Source organism: Loxodonta africana, chromosome 4 (assembly GCF_030014295.1).
Source record: "Loxodonta africana isolate mLoxAfr1 chromosome 4, mLoxAfr1.hap2, whole genome shotgun sequence".
Lineage (NCBI taxonomy): Eukaryota > Metazoa > Chordata > Mammalia > Proboscidea > Elephantidae > Loxodonta > Loxodonta africana.
This window is the reverse complement of record NC_087345.1, coordinates 43,207,132-43,226,176: the sequence shown is the minus strand read 5'-3', so window position 1 is coordinate 43,226,176 and position 19,045 is coordinate 43,207,132. Positions and strand designations below refer to the sequence as shown.

Sequence of the window (19,045 nt, the reverse complement as noted above, 5' to 3'; positions counted from 1 at the left end):
TGTCTAAGAAAAATATGTCTTTTGACCATAATTTTAGAAATAGTAGGCATCAAGAATTCCAATCAGTTGGGTGGGGCACACTCGCAGATTCTATGGTGATCTTCTCCAATTTATTTGTCTGTTTCTAGCTATAGATCTTAGGATCCTTGGGCTACTTAAAAGAACATGGAGACTGTTTGTCTAGGAGATTTTGTTAACCACATGGCATTCATCACACCATGGGAGTCAGATAAGGCCCTCGTTATAAGCAAACTTCAAACTTTCGCAAGCAATTTTCTAATTCCATGCCTCTTCTTCAGGGTGGGCCTTTTAACAAAGGGAGTAATCTTGTCCAGGGACTTTGAATTGTTCTTTGTTACTGTCTTAGTATCCTAGTGCTGCTGTAATACAAATGCCACAAGTGAGTGGCTTCAAAGAACAGAAATTTATTTTCTCATAGTTCAAGAGGCTAGAAGTCAGAATTTAGGGCATTGCCTCTAGAGGAAGGTCCTTTTTTTAATCTATTCCACCTTCTGGTAGCAGCTGGCCTGGCAATCTCACATTCCTGGGTTTGTGGATGCATCTGACTCCATTTTCATATGGCATCTTCCCCATGTGTCTCTCTCTATGTCAGTTTTCCCTTTTTATATAACACCGCTCAGAAAGGATTAGGTTTAGGACCCACTCTGCTATGATATGACCTCATTAACATAAACAAACCACACTGCCTAACATAACAATGTAAAAATCCTTATTTCCAAACAGGATCACATTTATAGGTACAGCAGTTATGATTTCAACACGTTTTTGGAGGACACAATTCAATCCATAATTGTTATAGACTTTCTATGTCTCAGGTAAGTTCACACTGTTTTGAATATCCTAAGTTGTCTAATAAGGGAGCATTGGTGATTTGGTAGAATTCTTGCTTTTCATATAGGAAACCTGGATTCAATAACTACCCAATACACTTCAGGTGCACCTACCACTCATCTATCAGTGGAGTCTTGTGTGTTGCTATGATGCTAAACAGGCTTCAGTAGAGCTTTCAGACTAAGATGAACAAGGAAGAAAGGTCTGGCAACCTACTTCCAAAAGTCAACCAATGAAAACCCTATGGATCACAATGGCATGATTCACAGCCAATCATGAAGATGGTACAAGACCAGGCAGCTCTTTGTTCCGTTGTGCATGGGTTTGCCATGAATTGGGGGCCACCTCGACAACAACTAACAAGTTATTTGAAGTTTATAAATATGATTCCAGCTGAAACAGCTGGAAATAGTGGAGATGTTCAAAAGTTAGGCCAACAGAAACAAAAGGAATACCTGGAAAGCTGATATCTGTCCATTCTTAGCTCTCTGCCTTGGGATGACAGTAAAATTCCTAGCACAGAAGTGGTGGCAGGGAGTCAGTTTTGTACTCCTTTTGAATATTAGGAATTCATACTCTGTAAACTCAGATCTATGCCACCCTATGTTAACAATATCATTTAACACTGGGGATGTCTAATTCAATTACGGGCTATGGGTCCTAAGTGACTGGTCTGTATTATAGCCTCAAAATACATAGGCCCAATGAAGGATTCGTCTGGAGACATGATAAGCAATAATGTATGTAATTATACAGAAAGTTGTGCTTCGAGGATGGATATAGCAACTGCCATTGCCTAAAAGCTGATGATAATTCACTTTCTACTAGTACTGAAGTGAGTTTTTGGTGCAGGAAACGAGATGTCTCATGGGAGTTAAGAATCTAAGGAACTCTGCTTATACCTCAACTCTCAGGGTTATCTGTGTAACCTCCTTGTTCTTGTCAAGTAAGAAGCTGGCTTATATCAGTGTTCCCCAGCTTTTTTGACTCAAACACCTTTCAAGGAAACATATAATCCCTCAAAGTTCCTTAAAAATTAAAAATATTATTTTTTATGTGGTGTATGATAAGGAAGTGATTTTAAAGGCAGGCAAAAATTTCTGATCACTAGTAGGTTATAAAAGATTATTGTATAAATATTTATTCCTTTTCTTAATATTATTATAATATTATTATTCCTTTTCTCAATATTATTTTTATATACTTTTGTACAATAGTCACTATATATTTATACCTTTTGGATTCATAAAATATTTAATTTTCCTGAAGTTTATTGTGTGAGGAAAAGCATGATTTGTTGAAGAATCAATTGAAATAATATTTTATCATGTTTCATATGGAATTGAATAGATGTTAAAACATATACTAAAATTTAACTGCATGTTATGGATCAAACATTGACAAAAATACTGCTTTTGAAATAATATTAAAATTCTTACATTTTGCTTTTACTAAAAAAAGCTAGCTTATTTTTGTAATTTTTGTCTTTTGTTTCTAAATGGTAAGATAAAGGAGAAGGCTTCAAGCTGCTAAGTTCAAGCACTTATCCACAAATAACACATTGTGGGTTTGGAAAGTCTTTATTCCTAATAAATTATAAGCTAAATTGGATCAAATGCTATTATGTTTTCCCTTTCACCACTGGTTTTTAAAGTACTAGAGGTACATTAAATACTTCCATCAGATACACAAAATTTATGGATTCAGTGTTGATCACCTTGAAGAAAACTTTCAGATTATTATTTTTATGTTTCTTATCATGATTGTTGGTTGCAAACAATGAAAAACTATTCTGGGAAACTCAAGCAAAAAAGGGACTGATTGGAAGTCTATGGCGTAACTCACAACATCAAAGCAAGCTCAAGAACCAGGTTTGAGAGACAGGAAGATCCTGGGCAACCCTTAGGATCTTGTGAGCCATAGCTAATTAATATATTTCTTTAATATATTAATATCTTATTAACATATCGCCATCGAGATGTGTCAGCTCTAGTCCTTTTTATTCCTGCCCTTGGCCATCCAGGTCAAGACTGAAATTTCCAGGAGAGAGAATGGGTTGTCCTCTTCTGGGTCAAGTACTTACCACTTAGCTATAGGTGAGAAGGGCTTGTGAACATGGACAACATGTGTTAATATGTTTGTCTTTATGTCTTTAATTCAGAGTATTTTACGGGTATAAGTTATACAAGTTATAACTAAGGATAAAAATCATTAAAACCTGAAGAACAAGTAAAACATTCAACTAGTGGTATTTTACTGGACAATAAATGGACTAAATGATCAAAGTAATGAAAACATCATCTGATCTCCAATGTCTGCCATGAATGTTCATTTAATATGTGCTTGGATCCTTCAAGGTGTAGTGGTTAAGAGCTTGGCTGCTAACCAAAATGTTGGCACTTTGAATCCACCAGCTGCTCCTTGGAAACCCTATGGAGCAGTTCTACTCTGTCCCATAGGGTTGTTATGAGTCAGAATCAACTCGATTGCAATGAGTTTTGTTTGTTTGTTTTTTGAGCCTCTAAAGTGGTTCTAATTTAAAGGAAAACATCTAAGACATTGTTTTAATTATCAGTTAAAAATAAAATCTGCCCTCCCCCTCCTGTCGTAGTCATTTGCCATTTTAGGTTGCTTGACATTCATTGCACTTCCCCACAGCAACAGTACCTCAGTTTTCCATTTGAGGAAACCAACTCTGTCCCTCACTCCAGGGGTGGGCCCTGATTGACTGAAGCCCAGCTCACTCTCTTGACCACAATGATTAGGTGCCATGAACCAACGCAGGCCAGGGAAAAACCAAGAGATATTTTCTAGAGACTTCTAGGAAAGAAGAATCCTTATTCTTCCTCAGAATTTGTCTGGAGAGACATTTTCTCTTGGATGATGTGAGATGCAGATTTTAGGCCTGATACTGCTGCTGCCATTTTGCTACAGTGAGAGATGTCAAGTCTGAAGTCAAAGTTGATACAAGGAGATCAGTAAATCAAGGATACCTGTAGAGGAATGGAGTTTGACCCACAGGATTAAACAGTGCCTGAAGCTGAAATGACTTGTGGGCCATAAATAAGCTCAAAGTGTATTTGATTGTTTATGCTAGCATGAGATGGGATTACTTTTATTTCTCTCTGAAAGCATCCTAACTGCTACATCACCAGGAAACACTTGTGAACCATAGGGTCTATGAATCACTGGTCACAAAATGCTAGGTTACAATGTATGAAGGTCAGCTTTAACAATATACATTTTGTGATATTAACCTGGCAATAGGGGGTGTAATTGAAGACAACTTGGAGAAATGCATGTTAGGTGATTGGACATGCTTCTGCAATTGATCTCAGTTTTATTGTTGAAGTACATTTACTGTCTGTTTTAGCTATATTTAATTCAGAAAGAGGAACTTTCTGGATTCTTGTCTTTTTGGTATTCTATGTGGTTGAAGTTTTATAGTTTTTACAACTTTATTTTTCTTATATCCATCATCTTTCAGCTTATTTTCAAATGTTGTCAATGATCTCAATTTGTATCTTTCTTCGGCAACAGGAATTTCCAAAATGTAGTGAGCATTTAATAAATGTATGTTAAATTAAGGTTATGATTTTTATGCGTAAACCATTCCCTAACCAGTGGTTCTCAGACTTGGCCGCACATTAGAATCACCTGGGTAGTTTTAAAATAGTGGTTCTCAAACTTCAGTATGCGTCAAGTCACCTGATAGGCTTGTTAAAACACAGATTTCTGGGCCCCACCTCTGATTTAGTGGTTCTAAGGTGGGGCCCCAAATTTTGCATTTCTAATTAGTTTCCAGGTGATAGTGGTACTGCTTGTCTGGGGACCATATTTGAGAAACACTACTTTAAACATTATTCACCACAGATCATTGAAATCAGAATCTCCTGGGTGGGAATGATTTTTAAGTGATTCTAATAGCCAGGTTGAGAGCCCCTGTCTTAAGCAGAGAATGGCTGACATTTATCTCTTCATAAAGCACCACAGGGGCACTTTTATTTTCCTAGTAAGGGTTTCCTTTCCACACCACAAATGAAATCTTTGACCAACACATAATATCTCACTAGGAAAGGCCAATAAACTTTAAATTAAAAAAAAAAAATCACTAAAGGTAATTACTCAGGAGAATCTCCGGCCAAGTATCAATGATCTCCTGCTCCAAAAAAGAACTGTAGATCAACTCAAAAGAATTTCTATAGTGATTTTATCAGTTGGGGTCCAATCGGGAAAACAAAAGTCATTTAGTACAGGGAATTGGTTATAGAGCTGATGGAAGAGATTAACAACTGCTGTGAGGGACAGAAGTGAGGCGATGTTATCAGAGACCAGGGGCCTGGAATATCTGAAGGAAGCGGGAACCAGGATGGGCTTTTCCAGTAGTAGCTGGAGCCAAGAAGGAGATGCAGCTGCCATATTTGACATATTTAATTGGACATCTTTGATCACTGGTTTTTAACCTTATCTATTTATAAGAGCAAGAGTCCCTGGGTAGCAGAGATGGTTAAGTGCTCAACTATCATCCAGAAGATTGGCAGTTTGAACCCACCCAGAAACACCTTATAAGACAGGCCTAGCGTCTGCTTCCAAAAGGTCACAGCCTTGAAAACCCTGTGGAGTACAGTTTTCCTCTTCACACATGGGGTCTCCTTGAGTAAGAATCTACTTCACAGCGACTAACGACAACAGCAATTCACAAGAGACCTGGACTATAAAGAATCTATTCTTTCACATTTAAACATTTAAAAAGATTAATTTGTTAGCTATAAAAATTCATCAGTTCCACAAAATTTATTTAACTTCAGGAGGGTTTCTTTGAGTTCCCTAAAATCCTGTAATAAATTATTCCTTTTAATTTTAACTCTGCTAACAAGTAAGACTGCAAAAGACCTCTTTAAAATGTTGAAAAGCAGAGATGTCACCTTAAGACTAAGGTGCGCCTTACCCAAGCCATGGTATTTTCCATTGCCTCATATGCATGGGAAAGCTGGACAATGAATACGGAAGACAGAAGAAGAATTGACACCTTTGAATTATGGTGTTGGAGAAGAATAGTGACTGTACCATGGGCTGACAAAAGAACAAACAAATCTGTCTTGGAAGGAATAGAACCAGAATGCTCCTTAGAAACAAGGACTGCAACACTATGTCTCATGTCAGAACTGACTCGATGGCACCTAACAACAACAACTAGTAAGACTAGCCTCTGTCACAATGTGCTTATTTTGTCTTTTATTCTCTTTCATATGGTGCATGCATTCAGTCTTTGGAAGAATGATATTTTATCAGTCTCTTGATATTTTTTAAATGTTGTAGGGTAAAAACATCATAAAGTTTAGTAAAGCAAAAAGAAAATTTTATTTGGCATATATTCAAAAAGGCAGAAGTAGGAAATGGACAACCATGCTGCCAGAGCCATATCTGCCCAAGTCCAAGGAAATACTACAGAACAGACAAAAGCGGGAAGACGGACAAGCATGCTGCTAGAGCCATGTCTGCTCAAGTCCAGAGAACACTACTGAATAGGCAAGAATGGGAAAACAAGCAATCATGCTGCCACAGCCATGTCTGCCCTAGTCTGAAGAACATTACAGAGTCATCAGTATATTGGCTAGAAACTGTGATCCTACATTTTGAATTGTCTTTCTTAATAATCATTGGTACAGGTTTCAGTAAGAGTCAGGAATGGTCTTCATTGGCCCAACAAATTTTCTGTTCATTAAATGCTAAAGAAGAAGATAAGAGTGGAAAGTCTTTTGTGTTCTGTTTGATCGGTTTATGTGAAAGGTTCCCTAAAAGATACTTTCCAAGATTATTTTAGCTATTGTCTTTATACCTCAGGGCCCAGATGAAGTGTCCTTGTGAGCCCTTGTTAGCCCAGCTCCAGCAGGGTCATATTCTCTATGCTCAAGAACAGGGAATAATGATTCCAATATTAGTCCCTAAATCATAAAAAGTTGCTGTCGAGTCAATTCCAACTCATGGCCACCATATGTGTATCAAAGTAGAACTGTTCTCCACAGTGTTTTCAATGGCTAATTTTTTGGAAGCAGATTTCTAGGCCTATCTTCAGAGGTACACTCTGGTGGACTTGAACCTCCAACTTTTTGGTTAGCAGCTGAGTGCTTAACTGTTTGCACAACAAGACTTCTATTTGTATCTTTTTCATTGTTGTTAGGTGCCGTGAGTCGGTTCTGACTCATAGCGACCCTATGCACAACAGAACGAAACACTGCCTGGTCCTGCGCCATTCTCACAATCGTTGCTATGCTTGAGCCCATTGTTGCAGCCACTGTGTCAATCCATTTCTTTGAGGGTCTTCGTTTTTTTCACTGACCATCTATATTACCAAGCATGATGTACTTCCTTCTCCAGGGAATGACCCCTCCTGATAACATGTCCAAAGTATGTGATACATAGTTTCGCCATCCTTGCTTCTAAGGAGCATTCTGCTTATACTTCTTCCAAGACATATTTGTTCATTCTTTTGGCAGTCCATGATATGTTCAATATTCTTTGCCAACACCACAATTCAAAGGCGTCAATTCTTTTTCAGTCTTCTTTATTCATTGTCCAGCTTTCAGATGCATATGAGGTGATTGCAAACACCATGGCTTGGGTCAGCTGCACCTTAGTCTTCAAGGTGACATCTTTGCTTTTCAGCACTTTAAAGAGGTCTTTTGCAGCAGATTTGCCCAATGCAATGCGTCTTTTGATTTCTTGACTGCTGCCTCCATGAGTGTTGATTGTGAATCCAAGTAAAATGAAATCCTTGACATCAATCTTTTCTCCTTTTATCATGACGTTGCTCACTGGTCCAGTTGTGAGGATTTTTGTTTTCTTTATGTTTTCGTGTAATCCATGCTGAAGGCTGCGGTCTTTGAGCCTCATCAGTAAGTGCTTCAAGTCCTCTTATCTTTCAGCAAGAGAGGTGGTTTCATCTGCGTTACGCAGGTTGTTAATGAGTCTTCCTCCAATCCTGATGCCCAATTCTTCTTCATATAGTCCAGCTTCTCAGATTATTTGCTCAGCGTACAGATTGAATAGGTATGGTGAAAGGATACAACCCTCACACATAACTTTCCTGGCTTTAAACCATGCAGTATCCCCTTGTTCTGTTTGAACGACTGACTCTTGATACATGTGCAGATTCCTCATGAGCACAATTAAGTGTTCTGGAATTCCCATTCTCTGCAATTTTATCCGTAGTTTGTTATGATCCACACAGTCGAATGCCTTAACACAGTCAATAAAACACAGGTAAACATCCTTCTGGTATTCTCTGCTTTCAGCCAGGATCCATTTGACATCAGCAATGATATCCCTGGTTCCACGTCCTTTTCTAAACCGGGCCTGAATTTCTGGCAGTTCCCTGTCGATAGATATACTGCTATAGCCGCTTTTGAAAGATCTTCAGCAGAATTTTGCTTGCGTGTGATATTGATGATATTGTTCAATAATTTCCACATTCGGTTGGATCACCTTTCTTGGGAATAGGCATAAATAGATATAAATAGGCATTTATATCTTAGTTACCTGTTAATTCATGTAGGAATTACTGGGCATTTCTATGCTAGAATTAGCAATACTTTTGTTAAAATCTCATCTAGGAGACATCTGAGTTGGAAGCTTATTTTCCTCTGGGCCACTACTTCAGGGGTGCTGATTGAGTCTAAGAAAAAAAAAACGCTCATTAAATTGCAGACGATGGGTTGCCTGTGTGAATAGGAGGGACTTTGCTGACATCCCTAATCAAGAGGCCCGGAATTAGCTTTTCAAAGTGCCTGCTTTTTGTGCTTGTAGAAGTAATGTGATAGGTGTTAAAAATTAATTTGAAGAAAAGTATAAAGAAGGCAAATTCATCATTAATTCCACAATTCAGAGATATCATCTACTGTTAATCATTAGGAATATCTTTCGGTGAATTTTATCCAGTTTTATTTCACATATATATATTTGTTACAGAAAATTTCAAACATACATAAATGTAGATAGAAGAATATAATGACCCTCAATGTATCCACTATCTGTCTTCAACAATTATTAGCATTTTGTCAGTCATGTTTCATTTGTTGTTGTTGTTGTTAGGTGCTACGCAGTCAGTTCCGACTCTTAGCGACCCTATGCACAACAGAACGAAACACTGCCCGGTCCTGCACCATCCTTACAATCGTTGTTATGCTTGAGCCCATTGTTGTAGCCACTTTGTCAATACCCTTCTTTGGGAGTCTTCTTCTTTTCTGCTGACACTGTACTTTGCCAAGTATAAAGTCCTTCTCCGGGGACTGATCCCTCCTGACAACATGTCCAAAGTATGTAAGACACAGTCTTGCCATCCTTGCTTTTAAGGAGCTTTCTGGTTGTACTTCTCCCAAGACACATTTGTTCATTTTTTTGGCATTCCATGGTAAATTCGATATTCTTCACCAACACCACAATTCCTCATTCTTCCTTCAGCTTTCACATGCATATGATGCAATTGAAAATACCATGGCTTGGGTCAGGGGCACCTTAGTCTTCAAGGTGACATCTCTGCTCTTCAACACTTTAAAGAGGTCCTTTGCAGCAGATTTGCCCAATGCAATGTGTCTTTTGATTTCTTGACTGCTGCTTCCATGGCTGTTGATTGTGAATCCAAGTAAAATGAAATCCTTGACAATTTCAACTTTTCTCCATTTACAACGATGTTGCTTATTGGTCCAGTTGTGATGATTTTTGTTTTCTTTATGTTGAGGCATAAACCATACTGAAGGCTGTAGTCTTTGATCTTCCTCAGTAAGTGCTTTAAGTCCTCTTCACGTTCAGCAAGCAAGGTTGTGTCATCTGCATGACGCAGGTTTTTAATGAGTCTTCCTCCAATCCTGATGCCCTATTCTTCTTCATATAGTCTAGTTTCTTGGATTATTTGTTCAGCATACAGATTGAATAGGTATGGTGAAAGGATACAACCCTGAGGCACGCTTTCCTGACTTTAAACCACTCAGTATCCCTTGGTTCTGTCTGAACAACTGCTTCTTGATCTATGTAGATTCCTCATGAGCACAATTAAGTGTTCTGGAATTCCCATTCTCTGCAATGTTATCCGTAGTTTGTTATGATCTACACAGTCGAGCGCCTTTGCGTAGTCAATAAAACACAGGTAAACATCCTTCTGGTATTCTCTGCTTTCAGCCAGGATCCATCTGACATCAGCGATGATATCCCTGGTTCCACGTCCTCTTCTAAATCTGGCTTGAATTTCTGGCAGTTCCCTGTTGATATACTACTGTAGCCGCTTTTGAATATCTTCAGCAAGATTTCGCTTGCGTGTGATATTAATGATATTTTTTGATAATTTCTGCATTCAGTTTGATCACCTTTCTTGGGAATAGGCATAAATATGGATCTCTTCCAGTCGATTGGCCAGCTGTCTTCCATATTTCTTGGCATAGATGAGTGGGCATTTCCAGCACGGCATGAGTTTTTTGAAACATCTCAGTTGATATTTCGTCAATTACTGGAGCCTTACTTTTTGCCAAAAACCCTGGTGGTGTAGTGGTTAAGTGCTATGGCTGCTAACCAAGAGGCCAGCAGTTCGAATCCACCAGGTGCTCCTTGGAAACCCTATGGGGCAGTTCTACTCTGTCCTATAGGGTCGCTATGAGTCGGAATCGACTTGACGGCAGTAGGTTTGGTTTGGTTTTAGTACAGTATTGTACACAGTATATTATAATTTTTAAAAATCTCCATAATTATGTCTCCTTTGTATTCCTAATTTTTGTTATTTGTATACCTCTTTTGTTATATTCTTAAAAATTATTCCATTTTTTTTATTTTGGAAGTAATTTTGAATTTATTTTTATTTATAATTATATTCTACTTGAATTTAATGCTTAGTTATTTTTTCTTTTTCTATTAAATAATGAATTATAATAATAAACTTGCCTCTATATGGCATATTGGGAAGCATCTTATAAGTTTTTATATTATGGGTTCTTATTTTTATTATTACCAGTGTCTATTTTTAAACTTTTAGGTTTTTTTTGATAAAATGTTTTTATTTTTAAGTAAGAGAGCTTTAAATATTAATCTAAATGCTAATAGTTTAGAAAAAGTTGATTTTATAAAGTACATAGCATGGCAAATAAAGTCTTGAAGAGATTCTGAGAGATATTTTCTGGACACTCTCAAGAATTTTGTTTATGTAGCTTTGTTGTCCATTATAAAAATTCCAGTAAAACAGAAAACGACCAAGAAGAAAGCAAAAAAAAAAAAAAAAAAAAAACCCAAAAATTCATATGCTGCCAATGTAAATATTGTCAACACTTAGGGGTATGTATGTTAAGGTGTTTTTCTGTGTTCTCACATGTAATTACACATTTTCTAATGAAGATATGGGAGATATATATATATAGTATTTTATATACGTATTGTTCTTTCCATAAACATAAATTTATATTATCTTTGAAATATTTATATATATTCCAAAACAGGGGTATATTATAATTTATTTAGCCAGTATTTTCTTGGCAACCATTTAGGTTCATTTAAAATTTTTGACTTTATAGAAAATAGCACTGTGGATATCAAAACATATGGCTCCTTGAGTGTCAGTAGACTTGTTTTCTCTTAATTATAATTTTGGGTATTTGCTTCTACTTTTGTGCAATAACAGTTAAAATAATTATTTAGATGATTTCTTGTTTGACTGGATTTAGTGTTCACTGCTAGCCCCCTTCTTTTTTAAAAATAAATCATGTGGTTTCCAGATTTTCTGATTTGCCTCTGTGATACCTCTACATATGCATGAGTCCATGGCTAATACAAGCTCTTCCTATTAAAACTTTGTAAGTATCACAGTGTTGCCTTCATATATTTAACATAATAGGTGTTATGGATTGAATTGTGTCCCCCCAAAATATGTGTTGTAAATCCTAATCTGTATGCCTATGGTTATAATCCCCTAGAATGGGTTTTTCTTTGGTATGTTAATGAAACAGTGTTAGTGCAGGGTGTGTCTTGAGTCAATCTCTTTTGAGATATAAAAGAGAGAATCAAGCAGAGAGGAGAGGGACCTCATTACCACCAAGCAAGGAGAGTCAGGAGTGGAGTGCGTCCTTTGGACCCGAGGTTCCTGCACTGAGAATTCCTAGACTAGGGGAAAATCTATACAAGGACCTTCCCCCAGAGCCAACAGAGCAAGAACGTCTTCCCTTGGAGCTGGTGCCCTGAATCTAGACTTCTAGCCTCCTAAATTGTAAGGGAATAAATTCCTGTTTGTTAAAGCTACCCATTTATTGTATTTCTGTTACAGCAGAGCTAAATAACCAAGACAGATGCCTAACAGTTAAAGCCTAGATCGCGTTGAAGAGACTGTGGGTAGAATTATGGATGTCAAAGGCAATTTTGTTGAGGGCTCAGAAGGAAGTGAGGAGAGCTGTATAAGAAGTCTCTATTGTCTTAGAGAATACATATGGCAGTTGCTAGAAATGTGAACACTAAATGTGTCTGCTGAGGCTTTAAAAGAAAATGATGAACATGTGATCGGACAGTGGAGGAAGGGTGATGTTTTTATGCAGTGGCGACTAATTTGTTTGAATTACATTCAAATGTTTGGTGGAAGGTAGAACTTGGAAGTGATGAACTTGGATATCTGGCTGATGAGATTTCTAAGCAAGATCTTAAAGGAGCCACGTGGTTTCTCCTTGCTTATAGTAAAATGCGAGAGGAAAGAGCTGGACTTAAAAATGAACTGTACAAAATGAAAGCAAATTTGGAAAATTCTGTTGTACAAACTAAAGACACATGTCCTAGAATGTTCACTAAGGATGTGGGTACACAGTCTATTAAAGAGATTATGCCTGTGACTAATGAATCTAATCAACTACCAGAGCAGAAAACCATCAGCTTAGAGTGAAGGGGACAGAGAAAGAATGAAAAGAAAGAACGCTGCCTGCCTCTTGGAATTCTATGGGCAGAAAACAGACCAAAGGAGCCACATTTATTGTCCTTCAAGAAAAGAAAAGGACCATCCCTGGAGCAGCTCGGAAATCAGCAGAACTGTTGGAAGAAGCACTGGAAGCAGGGTCTTTTCAGTTTCAAAGGGTGGGACCACAGTCTCCTGGATCTCAAAGGGTGGTGCCACAGCCTCCTAGGTTTCAAAGAGTTGGATCTTCGCCAACTTGTTTCTGGAGTATGGGTTGTCATTAAGGTGTGCCGGGGGATGGAGCTGCTGCCCAAAGCTGAGGGGGTGGGGCTGCCATGCCCAAGGAGCAGAAGAATAGGGCCTGCCAGGGCAGAGTGGGTTGGGTTGCCAGTCAGATGGACTAGGAGAATGGGGCTGCCTGAAGTTGAGGGTGGTGAGTTGCTATCCCAGAGTGCCTGGAAGGCAGCGCCGAAGCTCAGGGCTGAGGGACTTCCACCCAGAATCCAGAGGGCATGCCCAACACCCAGCATCTGGAAGTCGAGGCCATTGCCCAAAAGATCTCAGAGAACAGAAGATTGTTTTCAAGCCTTGAGAGCTACTAATGTAAATTGTTCTTCTGGGTTTTGGACTTTCTTGGTGCCTATTATCTCTTTTTTCCCTCTAATTTCTCCCATTTGTAATGGTGATGTCTACCTTACACCTGTTTTGCCATTGTACTTTGGAAACAGAAAACTTGTATACCAGATTTCACAGGTTCCCAGATGAAGAGGACTTTTGCCTCAGGATGGAATATGCCTAAAGTGTCACCCATATTTGATTTAGATGATTCATAAAATGAGATTTCAGACTTGGAGTTGATTTAAGAGTTTTAGGATGATGTGATCAGGTGAGTGTGTTTTGCATGTGGCACTGACATGAATTTTGTGGGACCAAATGGTGGGATATTATGGATTGCGCTGTGTCCACCCAAAATATGTGTTGTAAATCCTAACCTCTATGCCAGTGGTTATAATCCCATTTGAGAATGTGTTGTCTTTGTTATGTTAACAAGACAGGATTAGTCTAGGGTGTGACTTGAGTCAATCTCTTCTGAGATATAAAAGAGATTTAAAAAACAAGTAAGAAAAGTAGAGATGGAGGGAGATTGATCCCAAGTCACCTGGAGATCTCCAAGAAGCTAGGAAACAGAAGCTGAAGAGACAAGGACCTTACCTGAGAGCTGACAGAAAAGAGAAAGCCTTCCCCTAGAGCTGGCACTGGGGACTTCTAACTTCCTAAACTGTGAGAAAATAGATTTCTGTTTGTTAAAGCCATCTACCTGTGCCATTTCTGTTATAGCAGCATTAGATAACTAAGACAGCAGAGAATTCTGAGCCCAAGATGATTTTCTTCTATGGTTATAAATCTGTTTCTTTGTACATATATACTTATAGAACTTTATCTTTGTAATATGAGTTTGTTACGATGTGTCTTACTCTGGACCATTCTCTTTTTTAATAACATAAAGTAAAAACTTTTAATCCGAGGACTTGGGTCTTCGTTTCAGTCAGCAAAATTTTCTTCTATTTTGTTTTCTATTTTGCTTGTGCTCTGTTCATCTGGGGTTCTTTAATAATACCAATTATCTATTGAATTTTTATTTTCTATGGTTGTCTTCACTTATTTTTTAATTTTTCTATGCATTTTTGGAAAAAGCTTCTAAAGTTTGACTTTCAAGTCACTGATTTAGTATCTCGTGGTGTCGGTTTTACTGATATTAAATTTTATTACAGACTTATTTTCATTCAGCCTTTTCATTTCTAGTGTCATTTAAATCTTACCTTATTCCAATTCTGTTTTTAATGTTTAATCTGCTCTTCCTCTTTTGAATTCTTCTAGTTCAATGGCTTATTGCTTGATATCTTATTGAAAATACCTGTACGTTTTCTACTTTTTTCTTTTATTGTGGGAAGAATTTTTCAGAGATATGCTTTTCCTTAGATTCTTTAGAATAGTGTTTCATTTCTCTTGTGCCAAAGAATTTGTCATAAGCCCCCGTGTTTGCTTGTTTGTTTTCCGCTTACTCATACTATTACAATATGTTTGCCAGTAGATACAGTGTATGGCTGGCTTCTCATCTGATTTATGGCTTATTGAATGTCAGTAGAGTTCTTATTTAGATTTTCCTCGAGGTAGCAGATTGATGTTCACAAGTCCTAGCCTATTTAACTGGTACAGGTTGGCTGGATTGAGATGGATTCTTTACCACCACAATGCCTTGTGTCTGATTCTTTAAACCAAGGGAGTAAAATAAAAAATAGAGTCACCAGCCTGATTAATAAGATTGTTTTTATTTTTGTTCCCATCCATGGTGCTTTACGTGTTGAAGCTATGTCTCCAAGCATGCAGTATATTCACTTTCACCTTCTCTTCTTCTCCTTTTTACTACACACACACATATGCACAAACACACACACACACTTTTTGGGCTTTGGGAGTCTCATACTTCACAGAAAAGAAGGTAATAATAAGGATCAGGATGGGGTTATGGCACTCTCTCCGACTCCAAAGATAATTCGTGTGCTGGGATAGGATTCATTGTCTGGTTTTTGGTTAGTACTGATCCTGGTCTTTGATCTGCATGATAGACAGTGAGGAATGAAAAAGCTCTTCCTATTTCCTTTCATGTTGCCAACTGTCTTTATTTCATATGACTGCAGATTATGATTTAGAGTTCATTCCACTAGTTCCTGCAGTTTATGGAATTTTCTCAGTTTCTGGTGGTGTGATGTCTGTCAGTTTTAGTTTTAGATGCCATCAATTTTTGCCTTTCTTCTGCCTTTAAAGGTATTTTAACAAGCAGCTAAGGCCGTTTTCAGCCTGGACCACTAGCCAAGTACCACTTTTTGAAATACTCTCTTGGATTCTAATTTTAAACATTCATATACAGGTTGAGTCCTGGAGTCTCTTAAATCACTTATCCAAATATTACTGTGATGAACTGAGTACATATCTTCCTTCCTTAGCAAACAGGAAGACTAGCACCCTCTATTCTGATGACACAGGTTTATTTATATCAAAGACTGAGACTAAGAACTCACTGAAGTTAGTGTCAGAAAGTGGATTTTCGTATCAACTCTGCCAAAATTAGAACCATCATTTTTTGACTGCTCCTGTCCAGGATGCAGATTGACCAGACTACTTAACCCTATTCAATAGGTCAGTTCTTATAGTTATCAGGAATATATTTTGTAAGTAATTTTTTCCAGGGTAAAAAGGATTTAATGTCATTCAAATTCGTATTGGCCAGGAAACAAGTTTTTTTTTTTTTTTTTTAGGTCAGCTATCTGCCTGTAACTATCTTCAAATTCTTGCGGTTGTTATTAGTTGCTGTTTAGTTGGCTCCAACTTATAGTGACTTTCTTCAAATCCTTCTAGGCCTATGTTACCTCTATGGTGATATATGAGGAGGAATTGGTCATAATCTTCGCTCACTAAGGTACTCTATATGGTGAAAGTTTTGCTTCTTTAAAAAAAACTTTAGCTCTGCGGGTGTACCAGTAGGAAATGAAGTAATTGGCACTATCCCCAAATGAGACTACAAAGTTTTGTTTTCTTTTCAGACTCTGATGTGGTATGGGAGAGTTGAGCACCTGTAGAAGGAATTGCTGTACAGGAATATAGCAGTTATCTATTGCTACAATTTTTTTTTTTTGTTATGCATAACAAGCTATCCCAAAATTTAGTGGGTTTAAACAACAACCATTTTCTGAGCTCACAATTCTACAGGTAAGCAATCTGGGCTAGGCTCTATTAAATAGTTCTTTGTTCTTGGTGGTGATTCCTTACTTGTCTGAAGTTCGCTGTTGGTGAGGTGATAGGTCAACTGAGGATTGGCTGGTCTGAGATGGCCTTACTCATGTGTGTGACATATGGTTCACTGTCAGTTGGGGCAGTGGAGGGCACCTGGACTACTTGTCTCTCACCATCCAGCACGGTAGACCAGGCTTATTCACATGGTAGCTTGGATGGTTCTTGGTGAAAGGAAGGGAGCATGCTCAGCCTCTTGAGGCCTAAACAAACAAACAAACAAACGAAAAAACAAACCAAACCTGTTGCCGTTGAGTTGATTCCAACTCATAGAGACCCTATAGGACAGAGTAAAACTGCCCCATAGAGTTTCCAAGGAGCGCATGGTGGATTTGAACTGCCGACCTTTTGGTTAGCAGCCATAGCACTTAACCACTACATCACCAGAGTTTCTGTGGCCTAGACCAGGAGCTGGCAAAATGTTGCTTCTACAGTATTCTATTAGTCAAAGCAAGTCATGAGGCCAGCCTAGAGTCAATGGGTGGAGAAACGGACTATACCTCTTAATGAGAGGAGCTGCTAATCACTTTGCAAAGGAACAGGGATACAGAGAGGGGTGGAGATTATGCCTATTGTTTTCAAGCCATCACAGATACCCAGTTTGGAGGTAACTTGATAAATCTCTAAGTGTCTTAGTTTCCTTTGGCTGCGGTAATAAATTATCACAGATTTGATGGTTTAAAACAACACATACTGATTCTCTTATAGTTCTAGAGGCCGGAAGTCTGGAATCAGTTTCACTGGGCCTAAATTGAAGTGTTGGCAGGGACCTATTCCCTCTGGATGCTCTAGGAGAGAATCCATTCTTGGCCTTTTCCAGCTTCTAGAGGCCACTGGCATTCCTTGGGTTGTAGCCACAGCACTCCAATCTCTGCTTGGCTGGTCACATCATATTCTCCTTTCCTGGTGAATCTCCCTCTGCTTTCCTCTTACAAGGATACATATGATTGCATTTAGGGTCCACTAGGATAACCCAGGATAATCTCGCCATCTCAAGATCCTTAACATAATCATATATACAAAGTCTTTTTTTGCCATATAAAGTAGTATTCATAGGTGGATGTATTTTGGAAGGCCATTATTCTGCCTACTACAATAAGAGATGTATCTGTGAGAAAGTTGTTGACTCTCCAATATATCTGTTTCTTTGGCCAAAAAACCAAATGATAAATAAAGTTGATCTGATGCACCCATACAAAAAGTGTCATCTTTGCCACCTTCAAGTCTGGCACCAATAAAATATGGGTCTTTTTTAAGCCTAAGACAGAAAATACTTATATTTCACACTTTCGACATTCATTCATTTATTCTACAAATTTACTGAGTGTACAAAGCCAGGCACTGTCCTACTATTTTAGGTTCTGAGGATACACCAGTGAAGGAGAGTTTATTTTTTAGATTTGTGCTGTCTAATATACAGCTGGAGCCCTGGTGGGGCAGTGGTTAAGAGCTCGGCTGGTAACCAAAATATCAGCAGTTGAAATCCACCAACCACTCCTTGGAAACCCTATAGGGCAGTTCTACTCTGTCCTATAGGGTCGCTATGAGTTGGAATTCAACTTGATGGCAAAGGGCTTGGTTTTGGTTTTGCTTAATATGCAATTAGACACATTTGGCTATTGAGAACTTAAAATACGGCTATTGGGCACTTGAAATCTGGCTTGTCTGAATTGAGATGAGTTGTCAATGTGAAATACACATTGGATTTTGAATATTTAGAATGAAAAAAGAATATAAAATCTCATTACATTTTTTATTGGTTTCACATTGAAATGATATTTTAGGTGCATTAAGTTAAATAAAATACATTGTTAAAATTAATTTTACATTTCTTTTTAATGAGACTACTGTTGTTGTCTCACTTTAAACCCTGGTGGTGTCGTGGTTAAGAGTTTGGCTGTTAACCAAAAGGTCGGCAGTTCGAATCCACCAGGCACTCCTTGGAAACCCTATGGGGCATTTCTAGTCTGTCACAGGATAGGGCAGTGTTTTGTTCTGTTGTACATAGGTTTCCTGTGAGTAGGAATCAACTTGACAGCACCTAACAGCAACACAACAGCTGTTGTTGTGTGCCATGGCATCAATTCCAACTTGCAGCAAACCTACAGGACAGAGTAGAACTGCCCCATAGGGTTTCCTAGGCTGTAATGAAGCTACTGGAAAGTTTAAAATAACATATGTGGCTTACATTTAGGATTCAGGTTGTGTTTCTTTTAGACAGCACTGTTCCAGAGGTAGGGAGAACAGAATAAATGAAACACTAATGAATATGTTGAAAACAAAGTCCAACGATAGATTAGAGCGTGTCTGGACAGGCTTCTGTAGATTGTGTGGCCAAGAAGGGACTCTATGGGAAGAAATACGTGACCTTTGAGCTGAGACCTGAATTATAGGAAAGCATCAGCCCTACAGAGATTTTGGGAAAATGTTTTCTAG

General features: G+C 38.1%; 1 long non-coding RNA gene across 50 annotated transcripts in view; it reads left to right on the top strand.

Moving 5' to 3' along the window:
* LOC111753149 (uncharacterized) overlaps positions 1 to 19,045 on the top strand; it is a 416,755-nt gene that overhangs the window by 56,387 nt on the left and 341,323 nt on the right. For 11 of the 50 annotated variants that reach the window (XR_010321773.1, XR_010321774.1, XR_010321777.1 and 8 more), the window contains one exon: positions 745 to 836. The exons of the other annotated variants lie outside the window; for them this stretch is intronic. This is a non-coding gene — a long non-coding RNA (uncharacterized LOC111753149). The remainder of the gene's footprint in view (positions 1 to 744; positions 837 to 19,045) is intronic. 50 annotated transcript variants of the gene reach the window in all.